This window comes from Solanum lycopersicum, chromosome 3, assembly GCF_036512215.1.
Source record: "Solanum lycopersicum chromosome 3, SLM_r2.1".
Taxonomy (NCBI): domain Eukaryota; kingdom Viridiplantae; phylum Streptophyta; class Magnoliopsida; order Solanales; family Solanaceae; genus Solanum; species Solanum lycopersicum.
This window is the reverse complement of record NC_090802.1, coordinates 38755792-38777965: the sequence shown is the minus strand read 5'-3', so window position 1 is coordinate 38777965 and position 22174 is coordinate 38755792.

Sequence of the window (22174 nt, the reverse complement as noted above, 5' to 3'; positions counted from 1 at the left end):
CATATGACAATGCACTTGGCCATTTGTGTGTTTCACTCTCTTACTTAACCCTTCTAAGGTTTCATCTTTTCATTACATTATATTCGTTTCATTATATGCCAATGCACTTGTCCATTTAGTGTATTTTAAAATCTTACCTAAACCTTCTAGGGTTACATCATTTCATTACATCTATCTTAGGTTAACTTATTTTTTAAAAATGTATGTTAGACTTATGGATCTATACATATAAGCATGTAGGCTTCATTAATAGTTCGTTTAAATATTTCATATCTTTCTAAGATTATGTGGTACAAGACTTATTCATATTATATGTATGCCAAGATCATAATTTTGATCTAAGAAGGAAGCATTATTCTTGAACATTTAGTTCACGTATGACTTATATATGAATACTGAATATTTTCAAGGGAACCCGATTATCATATACCTTGAACAACACTGACAATTTTTATTCATTTTTTGTTTGATCCATACGGTTTGGGGACCCACAGCCCCTGTTTAGTTTCTTTTATTTTTCTTCCTTAAATCTGCCTACGAGGTCTTGGTTTGATTCCAACACCTCAAATCTCTTTTCTTTAATTTCCTTTTACTCTACTTCACTGCCTAGAGGTCGTGGGTTCGATTCCCACGCCTCACATTTTATTTTATTTTTCTTTTACTCTTCCTTAAATCTGATTGAGAGGTGGTAGGTTCGAATCCTACTCATCTCATATATTTTTTTAAGTTAATTTTAAAGTTAATACAATGGTTCGAATCCCCTTCACCACATTTATTTTTACTTCATTAATTATTTGTGATTTTTAACATGGTGAGCTCACGGGTTCAATCCTCCATCATCTAAATTGTTTTAATTCATTTTTTTTTAACATTTTCAAACTTCTTTGCTGAACGGAATTCATCAATAGATGCTGGAAATTTTATTTTTATTTTTTTGCATCCTTCCATCAAGTCACACCTTTGTTCTAGGGGAATTTCGAAGTGCATTTAGAACGTTTTAGGTGCGTATTCATGTATTTGTTTAGCCAAGACATTATCCCTCAAATCAACAATTTTTAAACTCATATGAAAATCACATTTACATCAACGTGTACATGAAATATAAATAACTATCATGTCATTTCATGTCCTAAATCATGAACAATAGCCACGGGAAAAAACACATATACACGTAGTTACATTTCAGGAAACATCAACATAATCACATAATTCCAAACATACATATAAACACATAATCATCACGAAAAAAATGTGTCATCGATAGTTTTCTACCAGCAAAAATAACAAACCTATGACTCAATTGGGGCTAGTGACAGGGACATAAAATGGGGAACAAACCTAGTTTTCAAAATAAATATTCTGAACCTTATGAGTTCTCTTGGGAAAGGGACCAAGAGAAAAGAGAACCCATAAATTTCTTATGTTCAAACCTCGACTTTCTTCCCAAAGAACCCCTCGAAACACACGTCCAAATCCAAGAGCTTCAACATCAACTTGACGGGAAAACCCTCTATTTGCCTAACGCGTTAGATGAGTTGTTTGTTTATAATTATTGTTGTGAGCACTTCAAGTGTGAAGAACTTTGGTTTACCTACTGTGTTTGTTCATGATTTGGTATAGAAAAAGGTGATTGAGATTGACAGAGATGTGAGAGAGAGAGATGAGCATGGGAGAGAAGATTTTTCTTAGTCTTAGAACTCTAGTTTAGGCCTTAGTCATAGAAGGTTTTATTTAATTATTATAATTATTATTTCATTTTATTTTAAATAAGCTAATAAATAATAAATATAAATTATTTTCATTAAATTACCAAGTTATATTATTTATAATTTAATTCATTGCTTCCACCTAGGTTCGAACTAGGTTGGAGCAAGATTGCACTTAAATAGGACAACAAGGTTATACCCAACCTTTCCAAGCTCAACTAACTTCCCAAGTAAGTTGGCTTGGATGTAGCAAGGGTTCCAAGGTCTAGTTCTACGCGCATATATCCATGTGAACCCGGTCTAATTGTTAGCATTTTTTATACATTAAGCATTACTTAGAATATACATTTTTAGGGTTGTCACATTTTCCCCCCTTCGGAAAATTGATCCCCAAATGGCACTACTCTTTATTAAATATAAGTTCTATACGAAGTATGCATACATAGATAATCAATGCTCCCTATTGGTGAATATTTAATTTACATATTAACTTGATGGTGCATTTCTTTGAATCCTACTAGTTGCTTCACATAAATAGACTAAGAAACTCTTTCCTAAACTAGTCTCATCGAAGCATACAACATAAGCAAACATGTAAGTCATACAAATCAGCAAGAAACATGATGAATCAAACATATTAACCTCGTACTAGTGCATAAACACCATACACAATCAAATACATGAAAGACTAATTACGGCTACGCACCCGAGACATTACCGGAGGTGCCTTCCCCTGCACCCCAAAACATGAATGTGAAGAATCATTGCCATCTTGGAGGATCTTAACTTGGACCATTAGGTTGAACTCTTTCCTTCCCTTGGTCTTGAATTCTCTTCTTCGGACAATACTTCATCATGTGACCCGGCTTGCCACAACTATCAGAAGCGTTACAATCCATCATACATTTTCTCAAACGCAGTATGCCACACTTCATAGAAGGTGGACTCTCATGGGCTATAAACTCTTACAAACATCAAGGAGTAGTCCCTTACTGAGATCAAGCCCCAGCTTAAGGTTGATGAATTCCTCAACTTTAGCCTCCTTTATATATCTGGGAAAGAACCTCCCTAGAAAAGGAATCTTGAAAAAATCTAAGTTAATAGGACTCCCTCCTAAGGCTCTGCTATCCCGCCACATATTATACCAAGAATGAGCTATATCGTTTAGTTTGTAGGATTCCACTCATACTTCTCCTTATCAAACAAAACAAATAGCCTTAGCTTGTAAAGTGCTAGCTTGGGACATCTATACCAAAGTAGTCATTACATCTCCATCTGTCAACCCAACTGTGTTAACATGCATCTCTATTGTTACAGCTGGAGCATGGGGAGAAACATGAATTACCCAGTAGCCGCTCCTCCAATCTCCATGCTTACTTTTCTCCTTGTATTCATCTTTTTGAAATATCAAAAGTTGATTTTAGATACGCTCTTAACACCAAGAAATCTTACATTAGAGAAGTCACGATAAGATTAGAACAAGGGAAATTTTTTTATGCATCATTCAATCTCCAATCCACGATAGTGGTGCACTTCACTACTATAACTTAGAAACTACTCGATGTGGTTTATGTAAACTTATTATTTTTATAACCTAACCTAGCGCTCTGATACCAACATTGTCACGACTAGAGTCTAGACCCCAGACGAGACCGGTGTCGCTGACTTCTCATAAGTTTCAGGCAAGCCTACATATGTCATTCTTACTTAATCTAGGATAATTTTAGAACAAAAATTGAATCTTTTTTTAACATGCTTACTAAACAATCTACTACAAACGTAATTGTTCACCATCAACCATCTAACAATAAATTCATCAAATGAAAGAAACAATTTATGATAACGATAATGATGTACTTGCGAAAAAGGAACCAATACAATGTCTTAACATAAACGCAAAAGAAACGCTTGAGGAACATAATCCACTAGCTTAATACTATAAGTAATCTAGAATATAACAGGCAAGCTTCCTTGAACAATTGAGGGATTACCATGTCTCGATGAAAGCTCCACGTTCGGATAGTTTTATTGTCAACCGCTAGCTCTAGCGTCCACCTGTGGTTGCACCTAAAATTTTAGAGTTGTATAGGGTTTTTATACACTTGTACTATGGATGGATATATACAAGCACACACATGGGACATGCATGAGTAAGAATATCTCTTCCATAACAATATGATTGTAGAAGGTCAAGTTAGTGGACTTGCCAAAATGAGATTAGGAAAGTGACTAAGCTTTCCAAATTTTGATTAGGAAAGTCAGTGAGCTTTAAAAATTTCGAGTAGGAAAGTCATGACATGAGAGTAATATGCATCATCATAATTATCATATTGCACACAACACATAATATCTTGCACATAGCACATATCATAATTCAATAAACACATAATGTTGTTCTTATCATTCATTTTTATGCCATGAGACCTTGTATCATGGACTTCACATTAAGACTTCCCAACAATGAGGGCTAAACATATGGGACCTTAACTAGGGAGTAAGATTTAGCAAACACAGAGTATTCTTCATTCAATCATACATACTTCATTTCATTTCATTCATGGGCCAGTGTAAACACGAGCTATTACATAATTGTAAATTAAGACTTTCATTGAGTTCGTTGTTCAATGACCAAGAATGACCTAATGTAATTAGTTTATCTAACTCACCTCTTTAATATCCTATCCTTACACCTTTGGTATCATTCATTTCATTATGTGCATCATTTTAGGCTTGCCTGATTCATTCATTGGGATCTTTAACTTTAATCAACATAGATCATATGAGCATCATGAAATCTAGTGTCATGAAACCTAACACCTAAAATATGTGGAATCACCGGCCAAAGTAACCCAAAACATGCCAGCGTACATGGGAAATTGAACCTCGCCAGATCCCTATATTTGCAGTATAGGTTCGAAGACTACGATACATTAGCAGACCCATACCTGACATGCCGGACAGTCTCATCTCGTGAGAGTTATGTGAACATCTTCCCTTCCCGGAATAAGGCATCACCGCTTATAGCTAGCTTATGGGTGCTCAGTATAATGTTCCGTTACATTAAAGTCATACATCATGGAAGCTCACTTCTAGTATGACGACATCATAGCTGAATAAATGATTTCTCATCTCATCAATTGTAATAAGTGTGTTAATCTCAATACTTTCATTAGAGTATTCATAGAAGCTGGTCTCTTTATTAACATAACACTCTCATAGGTGAGTACGTTTCGGTAACATTTACTTAGGCTCATTAGAGATTTGTTTCATGTTTTACATTAGCCTCATATCATGTTGTCACCATATGCATTAAAATTAGCACATTTGTTCTTCATAATTACTTACCCCTTTTTTTGTGAATGCTCAATTCATCATATGTCAATGCATTTCTCCATTTGTGTGTTTCACTCTCTTACTTAACCTTTCTATGGTTTAACCATTTAATTACATAATATTTGTTTCATCGTATGCCAATGCACATGGCCATTTAGTGTATTTTACACTCTTACTTAACGCTTCTAGGGTTACATCATTTCATTACATACATCTAAGGTTCACTATTTTTAAAAAAATATACATATGTTAGACTTATGGATCTATACATACAAGCCATGAGGCTTCATTCATAGTTAGTTTAAATTATTCATATCTTCCTAAAATTGTGTGTTACAAGACTTATATATCTTGTATGTATTCCAAGATCTCAAGTTCGATGTAAGTAGGCAGCATTATTCTTTAACATTTAATTCACTTATGACTTATTTATCAATACGGAATTTTGTCAAGGAAACCCGGTTTTCAAATACCTTGATCAACACTCACATTTTTTTATTCAATTTCATTTGATCCATACGGCTTGGAGACCCAAGATCGAGCCCCAACGACTTCATTTTATTTTCCCCTTAATTTCAATCTTCATTTTTCGCTTAATGGAACTAAGAGGATGTGGGATCGAACCCCTAAAACCTCATTTAATTTTTATTTTCATTGTAATTAAATTTATCTCCTTTGGCCGAGGGGTTCTAGGTCTGAACACCCACAACCCCTCTTTAATTTCTCTTAATTTTTCTTATTAAATCTTCTATGAGGTTGTGGGTTTGATTCCCACACGTCACATCAATTTTCTTTCATTTCCTTTAAATCTCCTTCACTGCCTAGAGGTCCTTGGTTTCATTGCCACGCCGCACATTTATTTTCTTTATTCTCCTTCGCTGCCTAGAGGTCTTGGGTTCGATTCCCAGGCCTCACATTTTTTTCTTTTAGTGTTCCCTAAACATAATTGAGAGGTTGTGGGTTAGAATCCCACTCCTCCCATTTCTTTATTTTTATCTTTTAAGTAACATTTTCCAGCCAATACCATTGTTCGAATCCCCTTCACCACATTTCTTTTTACCGCTTTATTTTCATTGTTTTTAACATGGTGAGGTCACGGGTTCAATCCTCCAAGACCTAATTATTTTAGTTAATTTTTTGATTATGTTGAACCCTCTTTTCTGTCCGATATTCATCAATAGATGCTGGAAATTTTCTTTTAATTTTACAGCATCCTTTCATCATGTCACTCCTATATTCTTAGGGGAATCTCTTAGTGCATATAGAACATTTTAGGTGTGTCTTCATGTATTCGTTTAGCCAAGACAATATCCCTCAAATAAGCCACATTTAAACTCATATGAACATCACATTTACATCAACATGTAAACATGAAATTTAAATAAATTCATTCTATTTCAAATCCTAAACTATGAAAAATAGCCACGACAACACACAAATACAGACGTAGTTACATTTTTGGAAACATCAACTTAAGTTACATAATTCCAAACATACATATAAACAGATAATCATAACTAATACACGTTTTATCCATACATTTCTACCTGCAAACATAACAAACTTATGATTCAATAGGAGCTAGTGACAGGGACATGCAATGGGGAACAATCCTAGTTTTCGGAATGAATATTTTGAACCTTAAGTGGTCTCTTAGGAAAGGGACCAGGAGATAAGATAACACATACCTTTTTTACATTCAAACCTCAACTTTATTCCCAAATAACCGTTCCAAACACAAGTCCAAATCCAAGAGTTTCAACAACAACTTGTTGGAAAAACCCTCTATTTGCCTAACACGTTTTATTAGTTGTTTGTTTATAGCTTTCGTTTTGAGTTCTTCAAGTGTGAAGTTTTTTGGTTTACCTACTGTTTTTTTACATTATTTGGCAGAGAAAAACGTGGGTGAAACTTATAGAGACGTGAGAGAGAGTGAGATGAGCATGGGAGATAAGAGTTTTCTTAGGCTTAGAAGTCTAGTTTAGGACTTGGTCAAATAAGGTTTTATTTAATTATTAAAAATATGAGTTCCTTTTCTTGTAAATCAGCTAATAAATAATAAATATAAATTAATAACGTTAATTTACCAACTTAAATTAAAAACAATTTAATCCATTGCTTCCACCTAGGTTCAAACCCGGGTGGGGAAAGACTGTACTTGAAGAGCCCAATTTCAGCCTGCTTTCCCAAATTGCCCCTCCACCTTATTAATTAAATAATTTAATATACATTTAGGATAATTATGATACTACCCTTAATTTAATATATATTTAGGATAATTATGATACTACCCTTAGCTTTATAAAAGTACCATTTTACCCCTAGACCCTTCAAACCTAACATTTTCCCTTTTTATGTCTGGTAAAGACTCCTTCAAGTAAATCTTCCTATACGAGAACACTACATAGTTGGACCTAACCTTTCCTAGATCAAATAACTCCCCAATTTAGTTGTCTTAGATGTATCAAGGGTTAGGAAGTATGTTTCTACGCGCATCAGTCCGTCTGAACTCAGTCTAATCGTTGGCATTCTAGATTGTGGGTATGGAACAACAATGAATTATTGCAATTGTAAGTAAAACATTAAATAAAAGGAGATCATTGAGATACACTAAAGAATAAGAAAATGACAAAAACATAAACTATGTAATGGAGAAGAATCATGAAGGAGCAAAGTTATTGAGTTTTGGTTGAGTTATTCTAAAATTATGTTCATGATTCCAAGGTCTTATATTCACATAAAAAATTAGTTGTGTGCTTTAAATGCGTTAAAACATGCCATATTGATAGAATGAATTACAAATAACAAATAATGCAAGTATAGTGACTTCACTTTACATAACAGCATGTTGCAATAGGAAGAGATTTCCTTTGATCGTGCATAGTCCTTATGTGTTTATGTGAATACACCTATACATAGAACAAGTGTTTACTAACGCATATATTATTACTTTTTTTTACAGGCATTGGTCCGAGGGAAGATTGAAGAATCTTTGAAGGGCTTTGGATTAGCGATCTCCAAACTTTGGTAGGTCCTCATTAGTTTGAGGTTGCCTACGTTTATTGTTCTAGCTTTAGTACATCAGACATACCTAGTGGATGTTGTCCCTAGAATTTAATTTCAATAATTTTTTCAAGCGTTTATATTAAGGCAAGTTTTTCAAACTACCATTAACATTATGATTACTTCGTTCAATTGTTTAATCTATTGATACATGGTTATTTAGTTTGAGCTTTTTAGTATATCACTCTTACACAGTAATTATATGAAGTATAAGTACACTTCAATAGGTGCTAAAAACTTTTAAATTTTCTGCAAATTGAACTGTATGATTGTAATGAAATCTAAGAAGAGGCTTGTCTGCGACCTCTCATAGGTTAACAAAGCCTAACTCATCTGTGGTGTAGATTCTAGGTATGGCAAAATTTGTATTAGAGCATGAGGTAATATTACTTTTGAACTAAGTCTCAAAACAACAACGTTGCTTAGTTTAAAGCTTATTATTATGAAGTGTACGAAAATAATGACCTAGAGACTTATTGATGTTAGGAATCTTCCCTTCTTCTACTCTTTATCGTGTTGTGTAGATCTTATACATTTTGTGTCTTTGTGGCATCTAACATCCTTCATGTGTGTATGTGTAGAAAATAAACATCAGAATAAACGCAGGATGCAGAGTTGGAGAAGCAGCTAATGGGGGAAACCAAGCTCTTTTTCAAGCCTAAGCTATTGTAGTGAAAGAACATGTCAACCTAGCTGCGTTGGCGGATGGAGAAGTCAGAATTGCACTGGTTCGGATGGACATAGCCATCAATGCTTAGGCACAAGCTATCAAATCCCATGCCACTAGAGAGGGTGCGCCTAGAGAGAACCCACATCCTTGCACTATGGCTAGTCGACTGAGAGACTTCACTAAGTAAATCCTCCATTCTAGTTCTGGTCCAGAACCAATGAGGATCCCCCAGATTTTGTTGACGAGGTCCACAAGATTCCATGTACTATGGGTATTAATTAAAGGGAGAAGGTTGAGTTTGTTGCATACCAGCTCAAGAATGTGCCTTAATTTTGGTAAAATATGTGGGTAAATGGCAGAGGACCTAGAGAAGTCCTCATCACTTGGGACATTCTCAAAACTGCATTCCTATAGAGGTTCTTTTCCAGAGAGAAGAGAGAGGCTAAGGTTGAGGAGTTTATCAACCTTTGTCAGGGAGGTGTGTTAGGTAAGGAATACTCCTTTAAGTTTATTAAACATTCCAAATATGCTTCTTCTGTGTTGTCCAGTAACAGAGATGAGATGAGCTAGTTTGTGACTGGTGTATCAAATGATATGGAGGAAGAATGTCGGGCAGCCATGTTGCATGATAATAAGGACCTTGGTAGGTTCATTGTACATGCACAATAGGTGGCGGAGAGTCATCTAAAGAAGAGAGGTTGAGAAGGCTACAAACCTACACCCTTTTATCAGGCTGGTTCTAGCACTAGTAGGAATTAGTTTGGAGTACAGGAATAGCCCATCTTAAAGAGGGGAAAAAAAATAAATGAGCAGCGTGAAAGAACGTTGTACTGTAAGTGTTGCCATTCGCATGGAGGTGAGTGCACCGTAGGTTGTAATGCTTACATGTGAAGAATCAGGCAAAGGCAGATACTCAGCCTCAACCTAATCCTACTACTGCAGCCGAGCCTCCAAGGAGGAACAATATCTATGCTTTGAAAGGTAGAGAGGACCACGAGAAGTTATCCGATGTGGTCACTAGTATCATGCATGTCTTTTCTTTTCCTGTGCATGCATTGATAGATCAACGATTTACCTTATCTTTTGTTAGTTCTTTAGTAGCTAGCATATTTGACTTTCTTCCTGAGATCTTGCATGAATTTTATCTAGTTAGTACTCAAATAGAAGACAACATTAGAGCTTAAAGAGTATATAGAGATTGCCCAATAATTGTTCTTTATAGAGTCTCCTATGCTGACTTAATAGAACTAACAATGCTTGACCTTGATATAACTTTTGAGAATGATTTTCTCGATAAATGCTATGCGAGCACAGACTTGAGAAATAGGGTATTAAGGTTTCAATTTCATAATGAGTTAGAGCTGGAATGGGAACGGTGCAGTTCAAATCAAGCAGGCCAAATGGTTTCCCATCTTAAATTCAATAAGATGTTATATAATGGGTATTTATACCACTTAGTCTGAGTCAATGACTTAGAACATGAAGCTCCTTCCATAGACTTTGTGTCCATAACACTGTGATATATTCTTGGACTATATCAGGTAATATGAGTTCATGTTTTTATTTTTGTATAGCGTTGACATGATTTTTGTGTTGCATGAGTTGTGATGTTTATTTAGTTTAAGTAAGATTTGGTTTGAATCTCTTCAATCTCATATATGAATCTTCAGATAAGCTTTGAGTGATGTGTATAATCCAAAGTTTAGTTGTGAATCAAATATTCACAAAGAGTAAAGTTTCAAGTATGTGATGTACTTTCGCAAATAACCTCTTTGTTTCAAAATGATGTGTAGTATCATTCGGGGACAAATGTTCATAAGGGGGGGATAATGTAACATTAAGGAAAATGTACTTGTCCAGTGAGAGTCTATTAAGTTTTTTAAGTATATGTGTTGGGGTACATAGGCATCTCAATTCCCAATATTGAGTAATATAGGGCATGTTACAGAATATTGGCTTAAGGGTATTTGGAAATATCTATATATTAAAAAATAACTTAAGATACAATTTGGTTCAAATACCCGAATCCTAGCTTTTTTTGAATTGTACACGCAATGAAGACCCTAAGCTAATAGGATTAATTCTTCGCACATTAGGTAGGAGGCATCAAAGAATCAATCCTTACTACAGCAGGACATGATCATCTAGATTAAGCAGTGCCCAAGGAAATGGAGATGGTCCTTGGACAATAAATGAGAAGAAACACATGTGCTAACCAGCCAAGAAAAAACCAGTCAAGCCTAACCAAATTTCGTTAGGGCGGTTATGGGGCAGGCGCACGCACAGGCAAAGTCATGTGGGGACTAGAGTCCTAACCAACTCTTGGCTCTAACTAACTTACTTAACTAGATAGTGAACGTAGGACTAACATAAATTAACTAAATATGGTGCAATAAATCCTAAGACCTAACTGGGTAACACTAGCCGGGTAACTAACAAAAGAAAAATCCTAGTACCTAACCTATGATGGTCCAAAGAGGTTGGTTATGGTCCTAATGACTTAGGGATACTTTAGTAATTACCCTAGGTCACATATTTAATTAAATTAACAACATAATGAATTAATTAAAAATATATGTCAAGGCCAAGACCATTAGAAAACATTCAGATTTTGTTAACAAAAGTTATTATATTTTTAGTTAATTTTAGAGGGGAATTTTTGTAATTAAATAATTGATTTATGTATGTATTTTGATTAGTCTAATTTGAATTAGTAATAGTCAGTTCCTAAGAATTAGACTCATGTTTAATAATTACAAAACCTATGGCTGAAAAATAGTGAACAACATTAGAAAAACCTTAGGCTATTTTAACGGAGTCCTTCAATGTTTTCATGCAAAGTGCAAGGTGATATTCTTAGATTCAATTCTACAGTAAGGTATGAATTTTTTCTCTTGGATTCATTTCCCCAAGAGGCTTTTCAAACGTTTTGAATTCAATACTACCAAAACTATGGTTGTTCCCAATGAATGACATGTTCATCTCCCTAGTTCTCACTATTTACGATTCTTGTACTACGTAAAATGTATATCTCGAGCATGTTATTTGTATGTTGTACTAACTGTTCATTATGTGTAGGTTTTGTGATTTAAAATGTTGGGTGAGACATATATGTCTGATCCGTATGACTAGGGTATTATTTTCATGAGATAATAAATATTGTAATTCCTACTTGTGTTCGAGAAGATGAAATTGTTATAAGTTGTTCATTGAATTGTTCATATAGACTAATCAAAGGTTAAAAGTTGTCTAGTTAGCATGATGAGATTACAGTAATGTATTCATGAAATAATTGACTTTGATAGTGATAATATCATAGTTTTATTTATGACAATACAAAAATATGTAATGTCATACCAATATAAACTCGATCAACTCATAAGATAGGGTGTTCCAATAATTGGGACAAGTCCTAACATATCCTATCCACAAAAACATTTAAACATAATAGCATTTCGAATAAGTCTTGATAACTTCCATAAAGAATGGTACATGACTACCAATTAATGTTGAACAAGCTAAGGTGAGTTATGAAATAACTAATAGCTATGAGTTATGAAATTGACCTTATATAGAGTGTTAAAAGAAGTGAGATAACTCTCACTTACACCTAAACGATTACGTCTAAGATACTCACATAAGAGGGTTCTAGAAACCATTAGACAAGTCGTACTCGCACCGTGATGATAATGAAATATTTTAGTTCATATTCATCAAGTACATAAAAAGGATGACTAGTCATCCATTGAGTTAAGTATACCTCATACTAGAAGCGAACTTCCATAATGCATGAGTTACTATTAAAGATGTAAAGCATAAGAAATTGAGAAAAGCAGTGTTACACTATAAATGAACTTGTACAAGAACATGTAAGATTCATGAGATGAGACTACCACAAAGGTGGATAAGAGTCTTCGAAATCTCCAAGTCTTTGTACTATGTTGACAGCATAGGTACTAGAAAGTGGATTCCACCTAAGAGTTTAAGGCAGTACTTGGTTTCACTTTGGCCAGTGAACCACCTATTTTAATTGTGGGGAAGACACTAGATTTAATGTTTATCTCATATGATCTATGCCGGTTAAATGCTCTAGAATCAGTTTCACTTTAGCTGGTTAACCACCTATTTTCAATGTGGGGAAGACACTGAATTTCATGTTAACTTACATGATTTAGGTCCACTATAGCCGGTTAACCACCTCTTTTTAGTGTGGGGAAGACAGTAGATTTCATGTTAACTCAAATGATCAAGGTTCACTTTAGCCGATGAACAACCATTTTTCATTTTGGGGAAGACACTATATTTTATGTTAGCTCACATGATCTATGTTTGTTAAATGCTAAAGATTTCTTATGAAAGTACGAAATAAAGAAAGAAAATTATGTTCAATGATAACATGTGATCAAGCATAACAAAAGTAAGTTTAATGTGAACTAAGTAATCATAATGATAAAATAATGTGCATAGCCAACAAAGATTGTCTTATCAGAGCAAAAACGTAATAAATCATCTGTAGGAGAATGAACATATTCCCCATAATCTTCATATTATTCAAATGATTAAATAATGTGCATAGCTAATAAAGATTGGCTGATAAAGACTTTATGCCCAATTTAACATGAATGGAAAGAATAACTTGTGGTAAGGGTAGTCAAATTATTTCCTTGTTCTTTTGGATAACTTAATTGATTCATTATAAGGTATGGGACTACAATGAATCATTTCACTTGTAAGTAAAACATAATATACAAAGAGATTATTGAACTACACAACAATAAGAAGAAAAAGACTGAAAATATAAACAAAGGCATGGAGAAAAAGCTCTCGGACTAAGGGAGCAAAATTATTAAGTTTTGTTTGAATTGTTATAAAATTATATTAATGATTCCAAGGTCTTATGCTCTCAAGAAAAAATATTTCTTTACTTTAAAAGCATGAAAACATGTCATATTCATAATATGAACCACAATAACGAATTAGGAAAGTATAGTGACGTCACATTGTAGAAATGACCTATTTCTATTGGAAGAGATTTCGTTGATCATGAATAGTCCTGATGTGTTTAAGTACATACAACCATACTTAGTACAACTGTGTACTAACCCATATACTATTACTATTTTTATTTGCGCAAGTCTGAGAGAAGATTGAAGATTTTTTGAATCAATTTTTCTTAGCAATCTCTAGACTTCCGTAGGTTCTCATGAGTTCGAGAATCCCTATGTTTATTATTCTAGCTTTACTACATTAGAAATAGCTAGTAGATGATGTCCCTAGCATTTCATTTGAAACATTTCTTCACGAGTTTTTATTAAGACCAGTTTGGCAAACCATTATTTACATTATAATTCTTTATTTCGATCGTTCAATCTATTAATAGATAGTTGTTTAGTGTTAGCTTATTAGTATATCACTCTTACGTAGAAATTATATGAAGTCTAAGTACACATTAATGAGTATTAAAAAGTTTTAATTTTTTTGCAAATCTTATTTTATGATTATGATAAAAGTTAAAAAGAGGCCTATGTGCGACCTCTTAGAGGTTAACGACGCTGGTCTTATCTAGCGTCTCGATTTGAGTTTTTAAACCTATATTGAAGGGAATATGACTAATGTCGAGCTAAGTGTTTCCCTTATGGATTTTACCAAACTCAATCTCAAGTCGTCACTAATCATTTAGTTCTCCAAGTTAACAAAGGAGGTGGACCCCATCCCAGAATAAGTATCCTGCTTCTCGAATTAATAATTTCATGAGGATGAACCCTTCTACTTCTCATAGAACAAAGATAGATGAATATCGGCTAAGCCTCTAGAATGAGGTGTTAAAGATGGTGGATGTTATCGATGTGACTCGTAGGGAGAAAATGAAATTAGCCTCTTATCAACTCAAAGATGGTCCACAAGTTCGGTTGGAGCAATGGAATGATGAGATACACTTCATGGAATATCCGATAGATTGGGAATTGTTCAAAGCATCTTTTCATTATAGGTTGTTCCCCTTAGACTGGAGGAAGAATAATACAGTGGATTACACGAAACATCGTCAATGGGGAATGAGTGTGAAAGATTACTCTATCAAATTCACCCAACACTAAAAGTATGCCCCAACCATAGTACCCAACCGTAGACTAGGATGAACAAATTTGTGATGGCGGTGTCTATATTGTTGGAAAAAGAGTGTTCTACGTCACTGTTCTTTAATGATAACCCCTAGATTGTTGGAAAAGTGTGTCCTATGTCATTTCTTCTTTATAATATGGATGTCTATATGCGAAAAAGATTTAGGAGTCCTAGATTAGGGATAGGAATAGTGATGGGAAGAGGGATAGGGTTGATGAACCAAGTAAACCCAATCCTAAGAAGAGGTTCTATCATCAAGAGTCTTCCATGTGGAACAAGAAGAGGGTTTTCAACCAGGATTCCCAAGAAGGAGTCCATGCTTTTGAGAGGTCTAGGTATGCTACTTTTGGGAAGCCACACTGGGGTAAGTGTTCTACTGGAAAGGATGGTTGCTTTGGCTATGCTAAAAAGTGTCACAAGATGAGGGACTGCCCCAACCTAAAGGCAAATGAGAAGGAGGTGGGGCAAGCCCCTAATGGTGGTCCGGATGCTAATTATCCAAGGACAAATCGTTTCTTTGTACTCGAGCCTAAGCAAGGAATTAATTCAGAAGAAGTCCCGGTAAGTCTTAATTCTTTTTGGTAGTTATGATTAGGTTATAAGATGAATTTGTATATTATTTTCTCTGATGTTGCCATGCCTTCATGTTAGATAGATTGAAAGATTAATTATTGAATTATTAATCATGCTATAGTATGAAAAGTTTTGTATTCACTGTAAGAAATTAAAAAATTTGAAAAAAATTGCTTTTTCAGGAATATTGGTTTCAATGTGTGTGTAAATGATGTTTTTGAGCATGTATAATGTTGGATAAGGTAGTTCCTCCATAAGTGAATAAATGAGTGTATGAGTTGAATTGCGAAAAATGTTCTAAATTGCTTGTGTCACTTAATAATGGTTGATAATATGGTGTTGGTGCTTCTTCTGAGTTTGGTTAATTGACAATGAATGTTTTGAACTTTATTTTGTGTGTTATATTCTGCTAGTTGAGTCCTTGATGTCCTTAAAAGTTAGTGCATTTGATGATGAATGTTGTTCCAAGTGGGGGAGAATCTAATGCCCCTAAAGGGAACTAGGATGAACTAGATACAAGGATGTGTATTATTAGATTTTTAAGTCCTTAAATGATTTATAATGATATCATTAGGTAGTGTCCAATATTTGGTGATATTTGGAAGTCAAACATCTAAGAACGTCCATTACGTTCAGAAGATGTGACTTGGAATGTGTTGGTGTGTCCTTTATTTTTGTGCATGTATTTTAAGTGTTGTTTGGTGTCTAAAAAAGTAGGAATGACCTTAGCACCTAGATGGATGTACCAAGGGTAAAAACGTTAGAGTACAACTTCTCCGGGATCACCTTAAGGGTCCACAAGGAGGACCCAAATATTGGACAAGGAAGCTGCCCAGGGCAGCGTGCAGTGTCAAGATGTGGAGGCTACCTCGCATCATGAGCCAAGCAATGAAGATGAACCTGCGTCACGCGAGTGGCACGAGGTCTACTTCCGCAAAATGTGGTGAGGATAAATCAGGAGCATCCTCTGCCTAGCACAACCATATCACAGATTTGGCTAGATTATTTTAAGTCGTATTAGATTCTTGAAAAGGGTGCAATTGGTGTAGGGGTCTTTTGGGAACATTGGGGATCATTTGTGGACAGATTGAGCTCACTTGAAACCCCATATCACTTGTCAAATTAAACCCTCAAGTTAAAATAAAAAATCATTAAAAACATTTTGTCCGAAAACCTCCATTTTCAAGAAGCTTCAATCACTAAGGAAGAAAGTAATTTCTTCAAATTTCTTCACCAAATTTTGGTGGGTTTTATTCATATTTAGGCATGGTAGTAATCCTTGAATTTTCTTTCATTCAAGGAGCCACTTCAAATAGATTTCAATAAGGACTTTTAAACTTCCTCTTCTATATGCCTTTACTCAATGTAAGGGTCTTTGAATGAAAATGTTTTAATGAATAAAATGAGTTTTTATTAGTGTTAGTGATGATTTTAATGTAACACCTAATGAAACCATTTTTATGCTTATTATCAAAATTTGTCTTACAAAGTGGGTTTATTCCTTTTAGTTAGATAATTTTAGAGTTGAGTATCTTTTGATGTATTTTTGTTTAGCTTGTGTCTTTACATGATATATAATGGTGATTAGATGAAATATTTATTTAACGTGGTGAACACCTTGATGAAATGTAAGTTGCTCTGAATAGTTTCCATTCAGGTGCTCTTGAGTGGTATGGTAAACCTTTTGTTGTGTTGTTTACTTGAAGTATGTGAATGTGTACTTTCATTTGTAGGTGAAGTGAAGTAATAATGTTGATATTCATCTTTATATGCTTTATGAATCTTGTATTGTACAGTTTATGTATATTATGTCTAACTTGATTATGTGTATATGTGAAGCATGCTAGTGTGTGAAAGATGATGAACAAATATGTAAGCATTATTAGAGGCCAATGTAGGGAAATGGTGATTATGTGAAATTTGTGCTCACATGTGCACACTCATACACACACTTGAAATGAATGAATAAAGCAAATATATGTAAATGGGGGATTGTAGAGTGGACACTCTTCGTGAGTAGAGATGTCTTGTCTAGACCATTCCCTACTTTTCCTATAATACTAAATGAATGAATATGGGCGGTTTGGGTTGAACAATTATCTCAGTAAAGAAGAACTATTTATTAGCAACCTCACTATTCCTATGATATTCCTAAGATAGGTTGGAGGATTGATAGCCTTCGTAATTTGAGATGTTTTGTCCAATAAGTTATTCCCTAACCTTTAGTAATGAATGTTTAAGACTCCGTGTAGATATGCTTACCACCGAGAGGATATGAAGAAAGGGTGGTTACACATCGTGAGTTGAGATTTTGTATCCAAAGTACCTCTTGAGTTTAGTACTCCTCATTAGTAGAGAATGAATTACTTAGAAGCAATTTTTTAATCCCTAAACTATGCGCCCGCATATGTATAGCTATTCGAGATTCAATGTTAAGTATTAGAAATTGACCCTACCCTAGGCAAGTGGGGATCCCTCATTCGATAGGGGTTAATATTAGGGTGTCATGTCTAGCTGTCCTGGTCTCTGTCGATGAAAGATATACCCCATAAAAGAATGTAATGAACTAAGTCTTCTAAAGTACTTATGTATGGTAATAGTATGTGACGCTATTGATCCATTAAACTTTTAAGCACTTGAAAGGAATGTTTGGTGTTTCTTTATATGAAATGTATGAATGAGTTAATATGTTATATAAAGGAGTTAGGAAACATAATTATTAATGTCAAGAAATCATGTTAAAGTCATGTATTGTATGACAAAGTCATTAAAGATGAATGTGGAGTTCCTAAGTCCATTGAATCCTTAAGGAGCACATTGTGAGTGTAGTAGTATGGGATGCTACTCTCACTTTGCACTTTGTTTAACTTGTAAGTCCACATGGAGAAGGGCCCTTACGTGAAGTTGTTAAATGTAAGTATGCATTCTTTAATGTTTTAGTGTAGAGTGTGGACTTGTTACCCCTGCAAAGTAAGCCTATAATGGGACGTCATGAGAATTACTTACGTGTGCATTGAAGGGGTTGTATGGGTGATTCCTTCATGTCTTACCTTAATAAGTATTAGGATAACCTTAAGACTCACCTGAGTATGATATGAAGTGGCCAACCATACAACCCCTTCACACACACCTATGTAATCCTCAAGACTTTTTAATACAAGCTTATTCGATTTCAATTATTAGACTCCGTACATAAAGTTACTCTAAGACACACCTATGTAAGACATGAAAAGGCCGCCCATACCCCCTCTTCAAGCTACCTAAGAAAGCCTCAAAGCTACTCTAGCTAAGTACCTTTTAATTCACATTCATTAAATTAAGTCATCAATAATCATAAAGATAATTAAGAAAAAATTATGCATTTATAAAACTTCACATAATGCTCTTGGAGGGCGTAGGGAACCCAAATCCTAGAATCTTAAAAGTCTACTTTGGCCATGTATAGATAGCGTCCTATAATACTATCTACACGTTGTAGAATTTCCCCTACACTATATGTATCCAGCATGATGATAATACACATTAAATGACATACACCATACCAGCTACGCATGGAATACGGAGTCTACTCGACTCCAAGTGAGGGTGTTCTACCTACCAAGAGTAGAACTTGGACACATATCATGTATAAACATGGTTATGAAATATTACAGGTTTCTTGGTACTCTAGTCTCATTAAAGTAGAGTTACTACCACAAGCGTATTTACTCGGTGCATGACCTTAGTTCTCATACAGTAAGTTCAATCACATAAGGCGTATGATATGGTATAATATTTTTGTCATTACAATATCGTAGTACCCCTAGAAAGGATCGGTCTACTACGGCTTCTACTCTTGTAAATAAGGATAGCTTAGTAACTACCTTAGAGGATAATATCATGTCGTTCTATCCAACTTATCCCTAACGTTATCATTTATAGAAGAAGGATACCATTCCGGCATTCAACATCAAGAAACTCATAACCTTTTTTCTATATTTATAGTACCAACTTATTAACGTTTATAACATGGTCAAGGTCATATGTTAGTCACTTATAAGGTACCATCTTAGGTATACCGACACTAAACATTTATTCACCATTCATTCATACACATACACAACAAAGGTACTGAAAACTTTTAAGTTAAGTGTTCAGATTCTGATTGTTTCATGTATCATGTAGAGGAACATAGATCTACCAATTAAGGCACATCATCATTATCTTATCACATATTGAATATAATTCAAGCAATCATATAGAGAAACCTAAGTCTACCTAACCATATACACTAGCAAGACATATAAATACATCACCATAGTGTATCATAGCAAGATATAACCAAATAGGAGAAATCATTCCTTCATTTTACACTTATACATCTACCACATAACCTTCACAATGATCACCTATTCAATCTAATAAGAGACTAACATCACGATTCATATAATAATGCCGACAAGGACATGTTCTTCACAATAATAAAAAACAAACACCGCCATCATAAGTGAACCATAACAATGAATACAATTTGTTACAAATTTTACAAAATATACAAGAGATTAGGTCAACTTACCACCTTTCAATCCTCAACACCACCATCCATTTTCCCTTCAAATCAATTCATTTCACAAAGGCTCTTTAAAATAGCCATATACACAATTCCAAACGATTAATCAAACCATTCGAATGATTAATCAATATGAAATATGAATATCATCAAATTAAGCTAGCCTATATACAATTCTATCATTATGAATACTTAATTAAATAGCCAAATACAATTTATGCAAGAATTTACTAATATCAAGTCATGATCAAATCATCCACATTAAAAGAAAAAATAATCATTCATGAGAAGCAGGGGTTCATACAGTTTTTTTTATACATAATCATTAAATTAATACCAATTACATCATTAAATATTAGTTCAAATCATTTCATGCAAGAACGCATGGCTAAAAATCAAAATAGCACTTTATGTTTTGAGAAACTCGTAGAAAATCATTTTAAATTTGACTCCTTGAATTAAAGATGATTCATGGAATAAATACCATACTTCAATTGAAGATTATCCAGGAAAATGATGAATAATTATTGGTTAAATCAAGATCGTATCTTAAAGATATCTTGTAGCTTCAATGGAGTCTAGAGAGTTCTATTTTGTCGTGGGATTTGGTAATTGAATAATGAACTCTAATACAGGTTGTAGTATTATAAAGTAACTTCAAATACCCAAAACCCTAAAATTAACCGCCTAATACATTATTTAGAAGTTAGGTGAATTTCCCATTATGCCCTCCACTTGGAAGAGACACCTGCAAAAAGTTGTAGGTGTTAATAACCAAAGCACAATACAAAGCGTCGACAAGACGACGGTCCGTACTAGCAGGCTATTGTTTTAGTCAAAGTTTGATATTTTTAGGTTTATGATACCACACAAAAGTGTGGATCAACGACCCCATATGTGAAGAGTACTTAGGACGATAGGGTGTTGTTAGGAAGCATGGTTAAGGACTGATTCTGTATAGTTTCAAGCCGATGTTTTGGTCTTCCTCAAGGACGCCTAGGGTGGTCCTTGGGGAGTTTTGACCACACTTTTCAATCCAAAAAACGTTTGTCTAGATTTTAGGAATACCCTTTATCAATTTGGACTCCAAAAAACACGTAAAACACACAAAGGCACACTTGAACACACAAGCACATCTACAAGATAACATTCGAACGTCTTGGTAGTTCTTGGACTATTGACCTCAAAAATATTCTAAACTCAACACGCTGACTTGAAATACTATAATTCAGCATTAAAATACCTTATTAATTCATGGCGCACATGTTACACTCTCGTTTAACCTACCTCATATTTTAGGGACAAGTTAGGAGTCTAAGTATAAATGAATTTTGTTGATGTTTATTCATTGTGCATATTTTCATGAGGTTATGTTTTCGTGGTAAATTGAGTTCAAATGATTTTGTATTCATTTTTTCATGCACGTTTAAAATTTCCTTCAATGATCCATGTGGTAGCTTATATGAATGATCTACAGTGAGCTCCTTAAAGAATGATGCATATTTGTGTTTCATGATATTTTTATATAATGTGCTTAGAAATAACACATATGAGAATTATGGTATGTTTATAAGGAAGTTCCTCCTATGTGAAATAACAAAAGTGTAGAGTCTTATTGCATGATAAGTTGTAGATGTTTTTCCTAATGTCGTGTTTTTTTAAAGACTTTGGATTATGTGGAGTTGATGTTCCTCCTAAATATGTTTATTATGTATGATTCCCTATGGCTATGATTTTTAGTATTGTGTCATTAACTTTTTAAAGCGTTAAAAGTGTTATAGTGTCATTCGATGACAAATGTTGTCCTAGTGGGGGAGAATGTTACAACCCTAACAAAATAGGTTAAAATAGAGCCTCTAATGAGTTTTATGAGCTAATAAGCTGCTAAAATTATGAATACTAGAATTAAAAGTCAGTTTGAATACTTTTGCTAGTATGTCCTTGCAACTTTTAAAGATTTTAAGGTGTTTTTAGAGTCTTAAATTAGTGGGGATGACCCTTGTACCTAGAGTGACATGTGTAGGGTTAGAACATTTGAGAACGATGCCTGAAGTATCCTAACAAGGGCCAAATATCCTGCCAAAGTAGCTCCTTTCTTAATATGGTTGCGCGCCGTGCCTACTGCACATAAATGAAAATATGTTTGTCTTGCGACATGGG